Here is a 21,610-nt window from a genome sequence, read left to right as displayed (position 1 = left end):
AGCTCGGGCAACATTTTACTTCCTGTAGGAACAGTTATACAATAGCTGGTGTTTAGTGAAACTAAACTATGTGACTGTGAGGTTTAATCTAAACCTGCAGCTAATTTCACCCAAACTTTCATTTCATATGTTTATATATTACCTCAGATTTACAGTTTGACACTGTTGTAGCTAATATAGAAGCTAGCACATCTATAAGTTCTCAAAGGCTCATGTGAGAATCCAGAGAGTCAGTAAGAGCTGCCTTTTGCTCCGATTGGCTTCTTTATCACACATTTCCTGACACAATTACCTCCAGACCTTCAGTGTCAAAGCTGGAGGTGTGGTTACACCAGTATTAGCTTATCCTCGCCTCCCGTAGTGATGTCTCTACCTCACGTTTTACTTTCCTTCAGTTGAACCAGTGCTGATGGAGGGTTAAGCTGGTTCTATAGCTGTACATCTAGGGGTTACGGCATAGCTTCAGTCGCTACGCATGTAGCCTCCTCAGCAGCTCTGCCGATACCATGTGGAGACCACAAGAACTATGATCGGTCAGCTTTGGCTGCCTGTGTTTTCTCCTACAAGTTTCAGCAGGCACGTTCAGTAAAGACATCTCCGTTACAAAACCCTCTGCTCTGTGGTGAATTAAACAATGTAAACATGGCGACGACATAGAATGGTCTCATATACAGCAATTAAACAAGATGGACACCCTTGGTGGTGCCATTAAACCCTTGTGTCAAGTGTAAATCCGGCGTTAGTGCTAACATAGAAACCACCTTTGAAGAAGAAAAAAAACTTGTATTCAGTGTTTAAACTATGAGACGATTAATCAATTAGTAGATGACAGAAAATTAATTGACAATAATTTTGATAATAAATGAGTTCTTTGTTATTTATTAAGCAAACAGGCCAAACATTCACTGATTCCATCATTTTAAATATGCACAATTGCTGCTTTTTGCTGTTTTGAATCATTTAAAATGGATTTTGGTTTGGCAAAATAAGAAATTTAACCCTTTCATGCATGAATTATGATAACCTCAGTCAGGATTTTTTTAGGCATGAAACAAAATATTTGAACTTCATTTTTTTCAAACACGCATTTTTCAAGGAGTATTACTCCTTAGTTATTATTTGATGTTGCAAAATTTTATTTACTTGCAAGGGTCTATTACTATAGAAGGATTGGCAAGATATTCCTTAGCTGACGAGTATTTCCGGCCGGCAGGCGGCGATCTAGGTTTTAAGAAATTTGTGTTGCGCTTACAAAGGCTGGCCAATGGATGACAGTGTATGGGATGACACACTAAAGTCCACTGTGTTGGCTGATGTGCAACTATACCATTAAAACCCATGCATATATAAGAAAATGGCTTTTGAATAGCTGTCCACTGTAGTGACCACTATGCATGAAAGGGTTAAAGACAGAGGCCTCCAGGAAGCTGGACAAAGGACAGTTTTCATATATTTAAGACAGTTCATAGACTAAACAATTAAGTGATTATTTGAAAAAATGAATTGACATATTACATGATAATGAAAATAATCATTAGTTGCATCTTTGCTTGTATCAATACAGGTACAGCAACACCTCAAGTCAAGACTGAGTCACCAGAGTGGTTTTTAGAAATGGTGAACTGTAAAAAGTCTACTTTTCTACATTAATTAGCACTAAATGAAGTTGTAAAGATGAAAATATTGAGCAGCATTTGAATTTATCTGCATCTTTCTTGCGGCATTAAATCCAGCAGCAGCATGTTCGCCCCACAGATGAAACCGTAAACGCTTTTTTCATCTGTGACATGAATTTAAATTGTGGCAGAGAAACTGCAAACACAAAGGCAACTTCACCCGTCACTGTTTGTATATGTACGTGTTTAGATAGATATTCTGAATTCTGTGTCTGACCTGGGCTGAACACGAGGAACATTACGACTTCAACAAAGTCAACATGATGGTCCTCCAATCTCATTCTTAAATACGAGAACAACTGCCAGTTAGGAGAGAGGATGTCACTTGTTTCCTCTAAAGAGCCCTTTTCTTGAATCATGTGACGTAATTTTAAATCACGTGGTGATCTGCCTTTTTTTTACTGAACTCTCACATGTTTCAAGAAAATTACATTACTGATAATTACTGATAATGATTTGCTGTCTATTTTGAAACATGTTTGACATTAAAACTTTATAACTAAGTTTATCCTCAAGGCTCTTAACAAAGTAACTGAACACTGGGAGAGATGTTAGCAGTGGTTTTGAGATGCATGCAGCCTTGTCAAAGGGTTTGTAACCCTGCATTCACGCTGTGAGCAACTTGGCTGATATTACACTCTTGTGTTTAGTACATCAGGCTCTGGTGGTGCTGTGTTACAGGGTTTTTTATACAGTATGTAGACAGAACATTTTTGGAAATGACCACTGATGCTTTTATGCACATCCCACAAAGCCTGGAGGGTCATGGCGTCGTGGTTATCTGTTCGGCATGGCTGGCTAGGTTCCCCCGTTTTGCATTCAAGCAATAAGTGAATAAGGGAAATACATGTACTCGCTTTCTTGCCGAGTTAGATGAGAAGGTGCCACCCTCATGTCTGTCAGCTAAGCTTAGGATAAAGATCAGAAACATGGGGAACCAGTTTCCAGACAGCTAGCAAAGACAGGAAGTTGTTGGTCCCGGCCAAGAAATAATCTGGTACATAACCCCAAACACCATCCTATTAAAGGTAAATTAACATTTTTACACTTTTGTATGAATTAAACAAACAACAAGTGTTAATTAGTGAGCTTTAGAGGTGCTAGTAGGTTAGCTAGAGCTAGAGCTAGGCTAGCTGTTTTCCGCTGTTTTCAGTCTTAATGCTAAGCTAAGTGGCTGCTGGCTGCACGCTTCGTACTTACCGTGAGTGGTATCAATTTTCTCATCTAACTCCCACCAAGACTGTGAATAAGTGTATTTCTCAAAATGTTGAACTAGTTTTTTAACGAAGAGAGCAACAATTTCAGAGTTTGCTTGAATTCAGTCAGATAATACTAATTGAATGTTGAATTTTTCTCCCCACTTTCAAATGGTAGTTTGAGTTTCTTCCTTTCACTCAGACCACCCAAAGAAATTCAGAATATTATGTCTCTGAACTGTAATCTGGCCTTTAACACCAGGAAAAAAACAAACATGTAACCTATCAAAAGTTACTACCAAAACCCTTCAGAGTTTACCATCAGTTGTTTTCTTCTTAGCTGGAGCATGTTGCACTTTGTAGGTAATAAAAATCAGCAGGGATACCAGGAAGTTAAGCTACCTGATTGACTTTGTTTTGCAGTGATCAGAGGTTACGTCCTCTGTTTAATTGACCAATAAATGGGTTATTGGTTATCTGTAAATCATTTTGCGGCATGGTGTGAATGCAGGTTTACTTTGACATGACTAATAATCAAACCCAATGATGGAAGCAACCGTCCTCCAAGCAAGAAGATGCCTTATTTCTGATGGTTTTTATAGTGTTTAAATTTGACTGCAGACGGCTGTTTCCACAACTGTTTCTCGTAACCACTGGCAACCGCTCTCCACACACTTGTTGACAGGCAGTTACACTTCTGATACATCCTCACCCAGGTTTGGCTTTTGTTAGCTGTACATAGAAATTTACATATTTTATATTGATGACGTGCAATTCTCATGAAGGGATGGTTACTGAAACTCAGAGCATTTTTGTTGTTGTTGTTGTTTGTTTTCTATCGCAATCTGGGTAAAATTAAACAAGGTTTGAAATGTTTTTTTGAATATATGTAAAAAAAAAAATCATCAGGTGCACCAGATTTAGTCTTGTAATTTGTCTCACTGTAAATTTTTAGCCAAGATTGGTTCGACTTAAATTAAACAGCAATGTTGGGGTCAAGCTTAGCTTACATCTTTCTGAGTCTTACCTATTAAATCAAGCGCACCTCAGTTTTGTCCAACATCTAAAAACATTTCAAACTGTAAATGTTTTTTTTTGTCCAGGTGTATGTTAACTATCAGGGTACTGGCTTGCTTGTTTGACTCTGTTGAAAGATGCAGTTGATTTGTTTTGTTTTTGTTTTTATATGTATCAATGTTGATCAACAGGGTGCGCTTGTTTCGTCATCCACGTCGGTGCAATTGTCTCTCCGTCAGTTAAAATCCAACAAAAGTGGCTTTCGCCCAGCTGTGAGCTGAAACAAAACAAGCGCACCCCATTTGCTGTTCTACTTGACAGCGGGAAGGAATGTGTGTACAAACAAAAGGGCCTGAAATTAACACTTCGCCACCAGCCAAACACTTGAACATTACACATTCAGTTCTATTAGCTAGTATGGCAATTAATTTACCTCAGTTATTAGTAATATATGACCTTTATTGATCTTTGTAAGCAAACAGAAGGAGGTGCAACCACTTCCACTTCCTTCTCCTTGTGTTTTATTGGCCTGTAATTGACACAAAGTTGTATTTTTATAATTTAAAGGAGAACTTAGACAATTATAGTAGAACCAATCCAACAAAAACATGCAGCTATGTGAAATACTATTGTAAATATCAAACAGATAAAACTAAAATGTTGGAGGGCTATGGAGTTTAAAAGTGTTTTTAACGATTAAGTTCAAGTTTTCATATTTTGCACACAAAGCGCACTTTGGTGTGAAAGTATTCTCTCTCATGTTTGGCTGGTTGGCTGAAAGTTAGTTTCATGCCCTGCGAACAAACCAACAAAGAGTTTAATATCATGTGGCTTCATGATGAACAAGTTTACAACTGACTGATGTTTTATTTATTGTTACTATCTTGAAACCGTGACCTGTGTATTATTCCTATTGACATGCTGCATTGGCTCGTTCAACTGGAAGTAAAACAGATGTCTTTTAAACTTCACCGGGTCCTTTTCTCTTTTTTTTTTTTTTTCAGTGTGTCATCGTGTGAGCGTTTGATTATTTTGGCAAATAGCAACACAAGGCAACAATTTAAACAATGCAGCAATAACAATTTAAAGGCAAAAGCAGCAAAAAATAGTGAAGACAGTTGTTGGTTAATCAGAAAAAAAAAGGATTTTTGGTTCTTCTGCAGGAACTTTTTTTTTACATTCATACAGTCACAAGGATTTTACAGTTCAGGTTTTTGATGGCTGGTGTGTCTTGATGACCACCAGGTAGATAAAAAAATACTAAAACAAAAAGAGAACTCCCAACAATTTAGTATTGCTTTTTCCTAAAGTTGGGGAACCCCAGAGAGATGAATCTAAAAAAAATAAGTTAAAATCAAAGCCCCCAAAACTGGACTTCATTTCCCATAATGCAACTCAATAGCATTATTCCCTGCCATGTCTTTAAAACCCCATGCTACACAGGCTTTTTACTGAAAATACAAAGTCTCTGTACACATACTGAGATAACGCTGATAATTGGTTTCACAGTGAGAGTAGTACTAATCATGGCTAGTTAATTGGAAATCTGTGAAGTAATGTGATTTATTAATTTTCTACCCTCAAGCAGACTTTTTCAAACAATCCGAGGAGGATTCAAACAAGCACTTCAGATGCCTGCTGATCATCAACCTTTTAAGCAGAGCACATTTACAACTAAAAGTTTGATCTAGATTTTGAATAAAATGATCACAAAAGAATCAAAAGTCTCATCACACATGATATTATAATATTCAAATCATTATAATATATACAAAAGGGTGCAACAAAGTCAACAAAGCGACAGTTTCTGTTCACAAATCTATAAATTTTTGTTGACATGTGTTGCCCAATGAAGATCCAAACTGAATCTTGATGACAAGTGATTTGGATTCAAAACGAATTATAAAAAAATAAAACTGCTGTGGTAGATTTCATGAAATTAGAAATGACAGGAAGCAGCTGATCCTGTGGTTTCAGCTCAGCCAGGCCACTAAAAACAAAAACTTCCCTTCAGGTGTCAATAAATGATCAGGTTGTTCCAGCAGGGGTCACTGTGGTTGTGACTTTCACCCTTACGCTGCTCACTAACTTCAGAATGATGTCTGACTGCAGTCCTCGTCTCACAGGTTCATCTAAAATCTGGAGAGCAAAACAAATGGTGGTGTTTAGATACGATCACTGTTATCTGAGATAAGATGGTATACGAGACATCTGAGAGCGATGACTAAGCAGAAATACACGCACATTGTTAGTTTTGACACATTTTATGCTCAGGTAGGAAGTAAACTACACTGTGAAACACTGTAGCATGAAAAACATTGCTTGTCAATTATTTATACACACAAATGTTGATCTCCAGGTTGGGCAAATGTGTGAAAGCATTTCACTGCTGCACCGATACAAGTCTGGTGATATTCTATATTTTTCTTATTGTCAACAAATCCCATGAAAACACCAAAACTAACAAGTATCCAAAGCCTGATATATCTTATTCCTCTCTGTTAGAGCTTCATTGTTCCCCCAAAACTATTAAAAACATATCAGTGAGCCACACCTTTCACCAGTTATGTTCTGTCATCTGAATGTACAAAAACCAGAGGGTCTATGTAAAAGTACCATTATATCAACTTCTTTTACACTGAATCTTTATAAACATTTTTCTACTGTCATTTTACAATCCATTCAATACAGATCCCCATTTGAAGTGTATGAGCTTTCAAGATGTTTAATAATGTATCATAAAATTACCTTTTACTGCTTGCTTTACAAAGTAATTCACTATTTTTACAGTGAACCAATAAACAGCCATATTGAATTATAATGTGGGTCTGCAGCTGATCAACCCAATAAGAGCTCAAACAGAATACTTTACTAGAATGTATTAATTTTTTTTTTCATTCAGATTACTTCAACAGACATCAATGGAAGCAAAAACAGTTTTGCACATTTTATAAGTACAATGTCCTGCATGTTGCATTATAGCAAAAGGGAAACTACGGCCAATTTAGAAATTCATACATATACATGTTAATACATGTTATTCCCATGCTCTAAGATGGTTCAAAATGTTAGTGAACATGAACAAATCTCTCCTACATCCAAAAATTATTTCGCTAAAATTCAAATTTGTGATGTCATCTGTTAACGTCTGGAGCTTTTCCAAAAACAATGAATTGAGAAAGATGTTATAGATGACACTGAGAACACCCAGGGGGATGTTCTGAGTATACGGTAGGGTTGGGCTGATGGGCAATGCCATCGTCCATCGCCAATGGCTGACAGTCATCAACCACTGAGCTTCCACCATCGTAACATCGTGATTTAAAAGCCCCCCCATTGTCTGTCCATCTTTTGCATGGATTAAATTACCCTTATTGGCTTTTTACTCACTGAGCTTTTACTGCACTTACAGTAATGCAACGACTGTAGTTGTCGTCAACTCGAGTACTTCACGTGGTTCACTGTCTCTCCTGTGCTCCGCTCAGAGGACACACTCTCACACATGCAAGGATTGCTCAGCCCTGCCTGCGGTAAAACAGAGGAGAGGAGAGAAACTTAGTGCAACCATAAATGACAGCAAAATGCAGTAATTTATCCCACCGGATATCATTGTCCATCACAATGTTTCAATATGCCAATTCTGTAGACATCGCCCAACCCTATTATACAGGTACATTTTCTTTTTCAGATATGAAAGGTCGCTATAGGATAAAGCTTGCTTAGGGTATTTAAAAATTACTACAAAATTAGTTTCACATTCATTGTCTATGAAGCAGCTCCAGACTTTATTACAGATGGCATCAGAAATTTGAGTCTCACGTCTCTGGTTTGTGGCTTTGGGAGAAAGTAGTTCATGTTCACAAATATCAGAAGCGGGAGTTACACATGTGCAAGTCACAATCAAGTCTCAAGTCTTAACCTTAAAGGCTCAAGCAAGTCCTAAGTCACTGTGTTTAGACTCAAGTAACCAATAAGTAAGTAAGAGTCAAGTCAGTGCTAAACGTCAAGCAAGACAAGTCAATTAAGTCACAAGTCACCATGAAAGAAGTGCTTAAAACACGAGAGAAAGGGGTACAATGGCAAGCCATGTCATGAGAAACCAGCATGTTAGTTAGTCTCTAACACTAGGGATGGCTATGGTTAGGATTCATAAATACCACTATTGATTAGAGGTATAACGATTCTCCAAATCCATGGTTCGGTTCATACCTTATTTTTTGTTGTTGTTGTTTTTTTTATAGATGAACTTTAAATAATTAACTAAGTAAACAAAAATAAATAAGCTGATCTAACTTGTTTTCTAGTGTTCATAATCTAGTGTTCTAGTGTTCATAATTTTGTATTTTCTGCAGTATTACTGTGTGTGGATATGCTGATTGACTTCTGCCACCAGGTTGTGCCTTTGAGTAAGGTGAGAATTTTGAAGCAGAAGTAGTAGAAGAAGAGGAACTTCCTCCAGTTGCAGTAGTTAGCACAAAGCTAGTGGGTTTTAACAACAGCAAAAATATGCTGGTGGACTAAAAGCTACATATCATGCTTTGTTGTGGTTGTAAAGTGCACAAATAAAAAAACTCCAAGTTATACTACAGCCTGAGTCTCTGTCTGCAACACATGACTATTTTGGTATATTTACTCACCAAATGGAAAATCTACCCACATTTGGCGCTTGCACAACGAAACTGTGTTTTTCTGCTGTGGATTGTCTAGACTAATACATCCATTCATGTAGAACACTGAAATTGTTCAAAAAGCATATAAACATTTGCAAAATAAATAATCATGATTAAACAACTGTGCAAAGTGGTTTGAATGGTTTTATTGAAATACATTTACATGGTGCTCATCAGGCAAAACAGCAGCAGTACCTCATTCAGTTTTCTATTTGATAAAGTGTCCATCTCTGATTTTAGATTTACACAGGCTTTAATTGTTTTTTTTTTTTAAGTCCTTTGTTGTTTTCATGTTTAGTATGAGCTCAGAAACGTTGATTATGATGCATGATGATAAGATGCTGTTTCTACAAGTATTTGTGTTGTTTGTAGGAACAATAGGCCACAGCAAGGTTTCAAATGCAAATAAAAGACACAAAAATATCTATATCTATATATTTTTCATAGGATGCATGAAGCAATATCTTTACTTTTTTCTGCTCTTCTATTACAGAGAAGAGATGAGAGAGAAACGGTGTCAGACTGGATAATAGACACCAGGGTGACTCTTATGCACTATTTTCAATGATAAAATGACTCTGTGCTAAGTAATGATCCTCATTCAGATTCAGTGTTGTATTTGAAACACAGTAGTTTTCCTTCTTTGTGTAGAAACAGCAGTGGCAGCACATAACTGGTGGGCAAACAGAACCAGATTCCTGACATCTGCACCACGCAGCCAATGTTGGGGGTCAACACAGACGATAAAGCCAGAGACTGGCAAACAATATTCCCTGTAAACCTCAACAGCAGCACTGCCAATATGGCGGTGATGGTGTAGAACGCTCTCTGCTTTGATTTGTCAACCTTTCCCCTCGACTTGCCTCCGTCTCCTGGCCCTGGACGAATCAGAACGCGGAGAACAGAGAGGCTACAGAAAGAGATGACAATTAAGGAGATGACCAGATTGCAGAAGAACAGGATTATGTTGAAATTCTTGTTGCTTAGGAGTCTTAAAGCCAACAATCCAGAGCATAATAGCCAAACACACATGCTGCTGATGTTTCTGATCATGGCCCCGCCTGTCTTACCCAGCTTCAGGTAGGTGATGGGGTGAACAACAGCCAGGTAGCGCTCGACACAGGTGAGAACATGAAAAAACATTTTAACACATGAGATGATGGCGAATAGGTTACACCCAACTGTGCTCATCTTCAAGTGTTTAGTGAAATTGCCACAGCAGCAGGAAACAGACCCACAGATGGCAATCATCTCCAAGGCGACCATGTGGTAAGTGTAGACGTCTGTGGGATTCGCCGCCGCGCTGCTGCGCTGCTTCCGCCAGCGCCGGAAACCCAGGACGAGGACGGAGATGGAGAGTGGGAGGAGGAGGAGGATGTTAGTGACGGTGAAGGCGGTGAAGATGGAGGAACCGGGCGTGGAGCTGAAGCAGTTGGGGGAAGAGTGGTGAGGAGGAGGAGGAGGGAGGGAGACATTTGAGGATGGAGAGGAGTTGGTGGACATTTCCATGAGCCTGAAGAAGAGGAGATGAGGACGAAGAAGGAGAAAAGGGACACAAGAGAAGGAAAAAACAAAGGGAATTAAATCATTTAAGAGATCCTGTCATAATGCATTTCAGTGTAAGTGATGGAGGACAAATTCCACAGTCCTCATTCTGTGCAAAAATGTATTTATAGTTCATTTGAAGCTTCAGTCGTGCAAATTAGTCAAATCAAGTCAAGATCTTTTTTTAGTGCCAAAGTCCTTCTTTTTGTTATGATCCTTCCACTGAACAAGTAAACAGGAAAACATTGTCTGTTGCAGTGGTGTTGTTGATCATTTATGTAACAGCCTGGAACTCTTCGTCAGAGAGATAATGATAATAATAAACTTTATTTGTATAGCATCTTTCATACAAAATGCAGCTCAAAGTGCTTCACATTAAAAAGATAATAACCCCCCTCCCAAAAAAAACCCCAAAATAGATAAATAAATAAATAATTGAGAACATTAACAGGAAAATAAAAGGAGGCAAACAAGAAAAATGAGAGATAGTGCATTACATTAAAACAGGGGAGACACAGCTAAAAATCTTCAGTAAAAGACATTTTTCATGAATAAGAATACAAATGCCTTAAAATGGATTAACATGTTTTAGTATATGATATGGTGTAAGAGTCATACTATAGAAAGGCTAGGTTAAAAAGATATGTTTTTAAGTGTCATTTAAAGCTTTCAATGGAGACCGCTTCTCTTACGTCTTTAGGTAAGGCATTGGAGTTAAATGGGGAGTTATATAACTCTACACATAACAAGATGCACGCAGGCAGACAGGAAAGGTTCTGCCTCCAATGTGTCAAAGTTTCCTCCACATTTTCTCCACACACTCAGATTGGACGATAATAACAAACTGCAGAGAGCGTGAAAGCCACAGTTTATGTGGCTCTCCGAATCTCTATGAAATATCGGTTGTGTTTAGGCCAAATGTCTTTTATTTCATTTAATTGAAAAAAAATTCATGCGGATTCTTGAAAGTGTACTGTTGTCATATAAACGGACATCTCTACTGTTCAGAAGAATCTCATAATTAAAAACTGGGAGGTCAGCTGAAGAAAATAACACATTTTTATTTTTAGTGTCCAAAGAAACTGAAAAAAATGCAATAAATAAATAAATACATTGTTTTTACAGTATGTGAATGAGACCATTAAAAAACTATAAATGTGACAATATCATTAAAAGAGGCTCACCCTGTCAGGAGTATTTGCTTCAGGTCTTCTCTCTGTGACTGCAGAATCACTGACTGATGAACACCACTTTCTAGCCCAAATATTAAACTATGTGAGTGTGTGTATGTGATGATGTTTGTGTGTAAAGAACAGGTGGGAGCAGAGCTGTGGGTTTTTTTTGCATGTTGAAAAACTATGAGTTATTTATTTTGTCATAATTTAGAAGGCAAATTTTCAGAGTTCAGGATCAGATGGACAGCATCAGAGTTTCTGATACTAGGCTTTTTAAGTTTATGTCAAGCAAATCATTTCCATAACACTTCATCATTTTATCTGACAGTCAAACTAACTCAGGCATCTATTCAAATCAACTCAGAACACCTGTCTACATGGTTTTGGTTCTTTTAAATTTAACCCATTGAAGCAAAAACATTTGTGTTTGTTGATATTTTATTTTTACAGCCAAACATTTTTCAAAACCGCAGAACTTTATTTTAAATAGAGATCCAAAAGTGTCCAAATATATTGAGCAGAATTTTGGGGAAATGTGTATAAATTGATGCACAAGACATCTGGAGTATTTGCATTGGAACAGTGGAGCATGGGTTATGAATTTTGACAATCTTAAAGATTCAAAAGGGGGGAACTCTTAAGGCGTGAATCCAATCTGTCCTCTACAACACTGTGGTTAAGGTGGCGCCAGATAAGAAAACACTCCCAGGTGTCGTTCTGGAGTACTGCTTGTTGCTGTAGACTTTCTTAATTCTTTTCTCACACATACACACACATGAACACACACGAACCTCCCTCCCCCTCCCATGGCAACGATGTTGTAGGTGAAGAGGTCTAAATTGCCCGTCGTCGCCGCTGCAGATATGGAGCGCTGTTTCCGCCATCATTGGTGACCCAGGTACAAGATGTAGATGGAGAGAGGGAGGAAGAAGAGGATGTAGGATATTAATGAATTTAAGTTTATATCCTGGGCATCAGTTTCCTGTAAAAAGCATATAAACATAATAAATAATCATGATTAAACAACTGTGCAAAGTGGTTTGAATGGTTTTATTTAAATACATTTACATGGTGCTCATCAGGCAAAACAGCAGCAGTACCTCATTCAGTTTTCTATTTGATAAAGTGTCCATCTCTGATATTATATTTACACAGGCTTTAATTGTTTTTTTGGAGTTGTTTGTCTTTGCATATTGAATTGTTATTCAAGATATAATAGTATGGGTTCCCTACATGGTGATGATAAGAATATGATGTAATTTCGACAAGTATTTGTGTTGTTTGTAGGAACAATAGGCCACAGCAAGGTTTCACATGCAAATACAAGACACAAAAATATATGTTATTCTTAGGATGCATGAAGCAATATCTTTATTTTTTTCTGCTCTTTTATTCTGGAGAAGAGATGACAGAAAATAAGTGAAGAGAGAAACGGTGTCAGGCTGGATAATAGACACCAGGGTGACTATGCACTATTTTCAATGATAAAATGACTCTGTGCTAATTAATGATCCTCATTCAGATTCAGTGTTGTATTTGAAACACAGTAGTTTTCCTTCTTTGTGTAGAAACAGCAGTGGCAGCACATAACTGGTGGGCAAACAGAACCAGATTCCTGACATCTGCACCACGCAGCCAATGTTGGGGGTCAACACAGACGATAAAGCCAGAGACTGGCAAACCAAAGTCCCCCCAAACCTCAACAGCAGCACTGCCAATATGGCGGTGATGGTGTAGAACGCTTTCTGCTTTGATTTGTCAACCTTTCCCCTGGTCTTGCCTCTGTCTCCTGGCCCTGGATGAATCAGAACGCGGAGAACAGAGAGGCTACAGAAAGAGATGACGATTATGGAGAAAACCAGATTGCAGAAGAACAGGATTATGTTGAAATTCTTGTTGGTTAGGAGTCTTAAAGCCAACAATCCAGAGCATAATAGCCAAACACATATGATACTGATGTTTCTGATCATGGCCCCACCTGTCTTACTCAGGTGCAGGTAGGTGATGGGGTGAACAACAGCCAGGTAGCGCTCGACACAGGTGAGAACATGAAAAAACATTTTAACACATGAGATGATGGCGAATAGGTTACACCCAACTGTGATCATCTTCAAGTGTTTAGTAAAATTGCCACAGCAGCAGGAAACAGACCCACAGATGGCAATCATCTCCAAGGCGACCATGTGGTAAGTGTAGACGTCTGTGGGATTCGCCGACACGCTGCTGCGCTGTTTCCGCCAGCGCCGGAAACCCAGGATGAGGACGGAGATGGAGAGTGGGAGGAGGAGGAGGATGTTAGTGACGGTGAAGGCGGTGAAGATGGAGGAACCGGGCGTGGAGCTGAAGCAGTTGGGGGAAGAGTGGTGAGGAGGAGGAGGAGGGAGGGAGACATTTGAGGATGGAGAGGAGTTGGTGGACATTTCCATGAGCCTGAAGAAGAGGAGATGAGGATGAAGAAGGAGAAAAGGGACACAAGAGAGGGAAAAAACAAAGGGAATTAAATCATTTAAGAGATCATTTCATAATGCATTTCAGTGTAAGTGATGGAGGACAAATTCCACAGTCCTCCTTCTGTGCAAAAATGTATTTATAGTTCATTTGAAGAGGAGGAGATGAGGACGAAGAAGGAGAAAAGGGACACAAGAGAGGGAAATACAAAGGGAATTGAATAACTTTGAGAACAGTAACAAAATATAATGTCTAATTATTAGCTAAAAATCACATAATCTATCTAAAGTATTACAGGTTAGGTTCACGACTCTTCTGCCTTAAAACAACATTTAGATGCCCAAATGAACATTGATGTGTTTTTCTTGTTGTAATCATTCTTCCTGTTCATACTGACCATTAAGAGATCCTTTCATAATGCATTTCAATGTGAATGATGGTGGACAAAATCCATAGTCCTCCACAGTCCTGCCTACAAAAATGTATTTAAAAGTTCATTTGAAGCTATTATCAAGGTTCAGTTGTCCAAATTAGTCAATTTAGTTCAGTGCCAAAGTCTCTCTTTTTGTAATGATCTTTCCACTGAACAGCTGAACAGGAAAACACTGTCTGTTGCAGTGGTGTTGTTGATCATTCATGTAACAGCCTGGAACTCTATGTTGCAGAGATGGGGAGTAATATAATGCTGCACATGACAAGATGCATGCAGGCAGACGGGAAAGGTACAGCGAGCAAAGTTTTCTCCACATTTTCTCCACACACTCAGACTGGATGATAATAACAAACTGCAGAGAGCGTGAAAGCCACAGTTTATGTGGCTCTCCGAATCTCTGTGAATTATTGGTTGTGTTTAGGCCAAATGTCTTTTATTTCATTTTAGCTGAGAAAAATCATTGAAAGTGTACTGTTGTCATAAATGGATATCTCTGCTGTTCAGTAGAGGCTCATAATTAAAAACTGGGAGGTCAACTGAAGGAAAACACCATATTTTTATTGTTAGTGCCCAAGGAAACTGAAAAATGCTATAAATAAATAAATAAGAAAATAAAATTCCATTGTTTTTGCGGTATGTGGATGAGACCATTAAATAACTAAAAGTGTCAATTATCATTAAAGGAGGCTTACCCTGTCAGGAGTGTTTCAGGTCTTCCTCTCTCTGTGTCTCCAGAATCACTGACTGATGAACACCACTTTCTGGCCCAAATATTAACCCGTATGTGTGTGTGTGTGTGTGTGTGTGTGTGTGTGTGTGTGTGTGTGTGTGTGTGTGTGTGTGTGTGATGATGGTGTTTGTGTGAAAAACAGGTGGGATAAGGACTGTGGGCTTTTTTGCATGTTGAAAAAACTACGAGGTACTTATTTTGTCATAATTTAGAAGGCAAATTTTCAGAGTTCAGGTTCAGTTGCAGGACATGCAGCTACAGTGATGATGCAGTGTCATGCTCAAGGACACTCCAGCAGGGTGGACAACATCTCCAACCTCCAAAACACTCAAGACAGATTTATGTATCAAAAAGCATTCAGCTGTTGGACAGTTTCACAGTACTAGGTTTTTTAAGTTTATGTCAAGCAAATCATTTCCATAACAACTCATCATTTTATCTGACAAGAGTCAAACTAACTCAGGCACTTATTCAAATCAGCTCAGAACACCTGTGTACATGGTTATGTTCCTTTAAATTTAACCCATTGAAGCAAAAACATTTGTATTGTAGTACCTGGTACAGAAAATACCCTTCTATGTCTATGCTGACAGGTCCAAAATGCCCGTCATCACTGCTGCAGATATGCTGCACCGTTTCTACCATTGTTGGTGACCCAGGTACAAGATGTAGATGGAGAGAGGGAGGAGGAAGAGGATGTAGGAGCAGGAAAAAGTGGTCAAGATGTGAGAGCCGACCATGGAGTTGAGGCATTAGTAGATCAGTTGAAGGAGGAGGGGGGAGGAAGATGGAGTGACTGATCGGAGGAGGAGGAGGAGGAGGAGGAGGAGGAGGAGGAGGAGGAGGGGGAGCTGTTTGCTGACAGGTCTGGTTAAATTAGAGTCTGAGGAAGATGTTACTGGAGAGAGAGGATGAAAACAGAAAGATGAGAGATAAAAGTGAAACAAAGAGTGACAAGTTAAACTTACAAATTGAATATTATTATTATTTTATTATTCTGAACAAAAAAATGCCACTCTATTTTTCTTATATACTACAGTTGGTAAAGTATTCCTTTAAAGGGGACATAACATGCTCTCTTATGATTTTCTGTCATTTTTATACTGTTATGATGTCGGATATTAAACATGATAAAAGTTCCAAAACTTGAGGTGAACATATGGAAAAAATCTTACCTTCAAGTCAAAAGCCAGGGCTTCAGATTGCTCTGAACGCTTCATTTGCAAAGTTACCTCTTCTTCCTCATCGAAACTGATATCAGATTGTTCGCACATGCCCACAAGTGGTCATCCCTTCCATAGCTGTTGTTGCTAAGGATGTTCTACGGGTTGTTGTCCACATAGGAAGTTTATATTTCGAGTAAAGAATGTTAAAAAGAAGTGAAATCCGACAACTGCTGTTAGTTTATGCAGCCTTGGAGCTGGAGGATGTCTGCCGAGGAGCATCTTCTGGCAGCTAACCAATCAGAACAGAGTGGGCTCCTCTGGAGGGGGGCCTTAAAGAGACAGGAGCTAAAACGGCCTGTTTCAGACAGAGGCTGAACTGAGGGGCTGCATAAACAGCCAGTGTAAGTTAAATAAGGAGTTCTTTTTGAGCTGTAAGTCATGCAAAGATATTCCAGCACAGCCCCAGAATTTAAATATAAACCTGAAAATCTGCATGATGTGTCCCCTTTAAAGGCCCACAATTAACTTTTCTCAATCATCTAGATCTAGGTAAGTGGTTCCTAAACTTTCTTGGCAGTGACTCGATAAAACAAAACAACTTGCAATCCCTCATCATCGGGTTGTGACTAGTTCAACCAAAGACTGATTATTTTTCCTTGTTTTATTTAAATTATTCTTACAGTCCTGAAGAATTCAACTTCTTCAGTACTGTGTTCTTCTCATGGTTTAAAGGTGATGGGATCTTGTTGAAAAAAGGTATTTTCACAAACCAACCAGAACTGAACAATATGAGAATCAGATTCAGAACTCATGACAGTTATTGGGTGGCTTGTGTTGCCAAGGAGACGTAATCAAATCTGATCGAATCACACCCACACACTTCTCGTGTAGAAGATAAACTGAGGTTTTGAGTGTTAAATAGTTATTTTATCTATAACTAAGGATGTTTTGGCACAGATGTTATTTTCAGATTTTGTTCCAGTGATGTTTTCAATGTCTTAGAGGCCTTTCATGAGAGAAAACACACAGCTCATGCTAGCTGGCTCACATGACATATTCTGCAGCATATTTGTACGTGTGGTGTCCCAAAACAAATGGTGTTGGTTGTAATTCAGATTACAACAAAATAATTAATTTTTACTGGTGCTGTCTGTGATGTGCACTTTAAGGTATCCTGCATGTGAAGTCGACTACACAGTACAAACATCTTGTAGTATTAATTTGTGATTTTTGGCATGTCAAACCAACTTGCCATGTTTTAATCAACAAAAATAATATAGTTTTGTATAGAAATTTTGTATTGCCAAAAGAAATGTGCATGTAGTCGACAAAGTGCACGAATAAAACTAGAACATGTCATAATATATTTAAAAAGATTTGGAAATTGGATGGATTTAGGTATATAGTCTTAAAAACAGTTTAACGGAACAATTACAAAACCTGTCCTAACAGAGACAAAGTCTTGTCTCAGATCATCTCAGTCAGTAGCTTCCTGTCTGAGGAGCTCAGGCTCTGTTTGGTTGGAGGAGAGTAACTCCTCTGAAACTGAAAAGTGATCAGGCACCACGCCGTCAACTGACTTTTAAGTAGTCGAATAAATACTAAAATGAATCCAAAAACAAACAGACAACCAATGCTAAATACAGAATAATATCTAATGTCTCTTAAGTACAGGTTACTGTGATTTATAAAAGACACTAACCTTTCTAGATGTTTTTGATTCTGGCCGTCCTTCCCCTGCATGTCCAGAGTCACTGGACGCTGAGCTAGAATATCAGCTCTTAATTAAAGCTGCAAGCAGCGTTGAACGGGCCCTCGCGCCTCTGCGCACGTTGGGCCACGGCACAGTCGAAGGGCTTCTGTCACGGGCATGTAGATGTCTTCAGACCCGGGCTGTTTTCAGACAGTGCAAGAAGGAAATAAACATCACTTCCTTTGTCCACTATTTTGCCTGCTGCTGGGGCTGCTTTGCTGCAATTTCGTGGGGGGCGCTATTCAGCCCGTTTGCATCACTGATGGAATATTGTCATGTAGACGTGTTCAGGCCGGGACTCTTATCAAACATGTAGAGTTTGGTGCAGACTGGAGCATTTACAATAAAGTTATAGCAACTTCCTTTGTCATGGTGAAACATCAAATGTGTGAGGATGAGAATTTTCTGCAGGGTGAGACAAGTCTGTCTTGCTCACACCTGTGTCATCAAAATTAAGCAAGTTTTCAAGAATTTCAATTAGTAAACAGAAAACACATGATGAGTTTGTGTGGAAAACAAATTAATTTCCTAATTTTCATCAAGTTTATTTTTAGAAAAGTAAAGACTTTTAACCCACATGACCTGGTCAACTTCCAGTTTAAACAAGGACAAGACATCTAGATGAAGACATTTTAAGTGCAAAAAAGTTGACAGTAGACAGTCATCTTTTTTTTTAATGTTTTAATGGTTCTATTTTGGAAGATATTTAAAGCACACTTAAATATAGAGACATGGTGTGCAACATTTACAAATGATCCTGCATAGTCCTAATCATTACTTAATAATGATAATGATGATAATAATACATGAGTGCTTTTCAAGGTACCCAAAGATGATTTGCATAAGTTAAAAGCATCATAAAAAACAAAAAAAACAAAAAAAAGCCAACACACTAAAATCACAAGAATCATAGCATCACATTGAAACTGAGAAATCTAATCAATGCACAAAGCCTAAATGATAATTTATTTGAACTCTCCATTTAAATGATTATCAGACAGGATTTGAATAATAAACATCAACAAAGGCTGTTGTGTATTCAAATCAATGTGAGTCATGTCGGTCAGAACACCTGCCTGCTCTCTCTGTGCATCATTCTCATCACATCTAACCTGGTAGTTTGGCGGTAACTCTAAATAAATATGTTCTGAGGTGAGTGTAAGTTCTGGATGGATTATGTTCATCTAACATACAATTTGATTGAGACTTCTGTCTGATTTCGGGCTTTTGGTTAATAAACATATCCTGCCTCATGCCTCAAGTCACTGTTGACTTTTTTGATATTTAAACAAGACTGCAATATTTCCTTAAGCTGAAGTACTGTGAGTGCCAACACATGACAATAAAAAAAATGTTTTACTTGCTATAAGTTGTAGATAATGTATTGCAACTGAACAGCAAATAAAATACATTCTATTTTACTGATAAGTTCAGTTTGAACAACATAATAAGGAAACAAAACGTTACCTCATTATGTTGATAGAAAAACTTAATTTACATGGTATTACATTCCTTCTTGCTGTGGCAAATTAGTGGCATAGAAACATAATTTCTAGGTGACAGGGTTGTTGGTGGATATTTGTGCAAATACAAAAAACCCAAGCAATGTATAACTCAACATGTGTTAGTTCCATGATGGGTTAAAATTGTGATAGTAGGAAAAGCACAGGTGTTACTAATAACATTAACAATGGCTCTGTTCTATTAAGGTTTGGTTAGATTTAACCACTGAATTACTTGGTTAAATCCAGGCAAAGATTGTGGTTTGGGTTAAAATTACCACTTTGTTACAGTTAGAGGACCTTCATGTTCATGGTTACATATTATTTAACCATGAGGGTCACTTGTTTTGTTGAACCCACCATCTACCATGACCTCCTAGCTCTGCAGACTTTGTCATTTTATATTAACATCATGACTTATTTCTTTTTTATTTCCGACTGACATTAGTCATAGTCATAATTCCCATCGCTTTTAGAGGGCTTTGTTGCTTAAATATTAAATAATTAATATTAAATATTTGCTGTTTTAGGGCACTTGCTATAATGACTGATTCTGTCGTTTTTCTTCGGACAGTCTCTCCCTGACAGTGTGCTAGTGGGCCAATACAAAACCAGGATCCTGAAGCTGAAGCAGCTAAATGGAATTCAGACATAATTCATTTCCTTATGTAAGCTGTACTTTTCCTAACGTGATATGTCAAAATCACAGGAAAAAAGTCTGCTGCAATGTAGTCTACTTTTCTGAGCTGACACTTTTATGGTAATTTCCAAATTTGGTGCATTTTGACTTGACCTAGCATTCTCATCTGCTCTGACAACTTCTAATCATTATTTTTGTAGATTTCTTTGGATAATGCACCCACAAATAGCTCACTTTTCTTTTACTTGACACTTGCTGAACTTTCAGTGCCACAAAAAACAACTTTAATGGGTGAAATTATTGGCTCCCAGTGTCACCAAACACAATCCAGGCTTTTTTTCAGTAATTTTAGTCAGTAATTGTTGTCTGATCTTTTAAGATACTTTAATCTACTGTGATCCTTGTCCTGGTTCAGTGTTGCTCTTACAACATGGTAGTTTTCCTGCTCTGTGTAGAAACAGCAGAGGTAACACCAGACTGCTGGGCAGAGAGAACCAGAATGTAGACAACCATAAAGCACACCTCCCAGTCTCCTCCAGTGAGGTAAACAGGACAGTGGTGAGTATATTTTGGCTAAACCTCAACAACAGCACTCCCAGTATGGCCATGATGGTATAGAACGCCCTTAGCTTTGACTGGTGAACCTGCTGTCTGGACCTGTCCCCTTCCCCTGGCCCTGGACGAATCAAAACGCAAAGAACTGAAAGGCTGCAAAAACAGATGATGATTAAAGTGAGGGCTATGGCACAAAAAAAGAGGATGGCAATGGACATGCTGTCTTCTATGAATATCACACCTGTCGTTACAAAGCACAGCAGCCAAACACAGCCAATGGTGATATTTCTGATTCTGATCCCACGTGCCTTCCTCAGGCCCAGGTAGGTGACGGGATGAACGACAGCCAGGTAACGTTCCACACAGGTCAGGATGTGAAAGAACATCTGTGCGGATATGTTGATGTAGGAAAGGTAGAGACCTGGCATCATCATTTCTGGGAGATCAGTGAAGACAGCACAACAGGTCAGGGTGAGCCCTAAGATATTCATCAGCTCGCTGATGACCATGTGGTAGGTGAAGAGGTCTGAGTGGCTAATTGTTGTGCCAGAGCGCTGTTGCCTCCATCTCTGGTGACCTAGGTAGAGGATGAAGATGCAGAGAGGCAGGAGGAAGAGGATGCTGGTGATGGTGAAGGTGGTGATGCTATAAGAGCCAACTGTGGAATTGATGCACTTGCGCAGTATATTATAAAGGCTGAGGGATGAAGGATGAGGATGAGGAGGATGAGAGGAATTAGAGGAGTTGACTGACATGACTATGGGCAAGGGGCAGGGATAGAGTGAAAAAGAGAGAAAGATAACAAAATGAAAACTAGATCAACAAGACAAGAGGAAATAGTGACTTATTGTGACTAAGAATTGCTAAAGCCATGTCCCTAATCCATAATACAAAGTTATTCTAAACCGTTTTTGAGTCTGTAGTGTGTTCATACTGAAAAAAGTGACAAAATAAAGTTACTATGCTGAATATGAAAATGTGTAATATTGATGTACACAATACTCCCATAATATATTGCACAAAGGGGCACTAAGAGGCTTTATCACACAGGTCCTTTAATTACATACAGATTTCCTGGAATTTTTGTGAGTAATTTGCAGGTAT

The 21,610-nt window shown here is 38.5% G+C and overlaps 1 long non-coding RNA gene across 1 annotated transcript; it reads left to right on the top strand.

Moving 5' to 3' along the window:
- The first annotated feature begins 8 nt into the window (after positions 1-8).
- On the top strand, positions 9-16,709 carry LOC122973922. Its single transcript, XR_006400165.1, has 4 exons — positions 9-3,196; positions 5,984-5,989; positions 16,600-16,605; positions 16,698-16,709. It is a non-coding gene; the product is annotated as an uncharacterized LOC122973922 (long non-coding RNA).
- The last annotated feature ends 4,901 nt before the right edge of the window (positions 16,710-21,610 follow it).

This window comes from Thunnus albacares, chromosome 22 (genome assembly GCF_914725855.1).
Source record: "Thunnus albacares chromosome 22, fThuAlb1.1, whole genome shotgun sequence".
Lineage (NCBI taxonomy): Eukaryota > Metazoa > Chordata > Actinopteri > Scombriformes > Scombridae > Thunnus > Thunnus albacares.
This window is presented reverse-complemented; position numbering and strand designations above follow the sequence as displayed.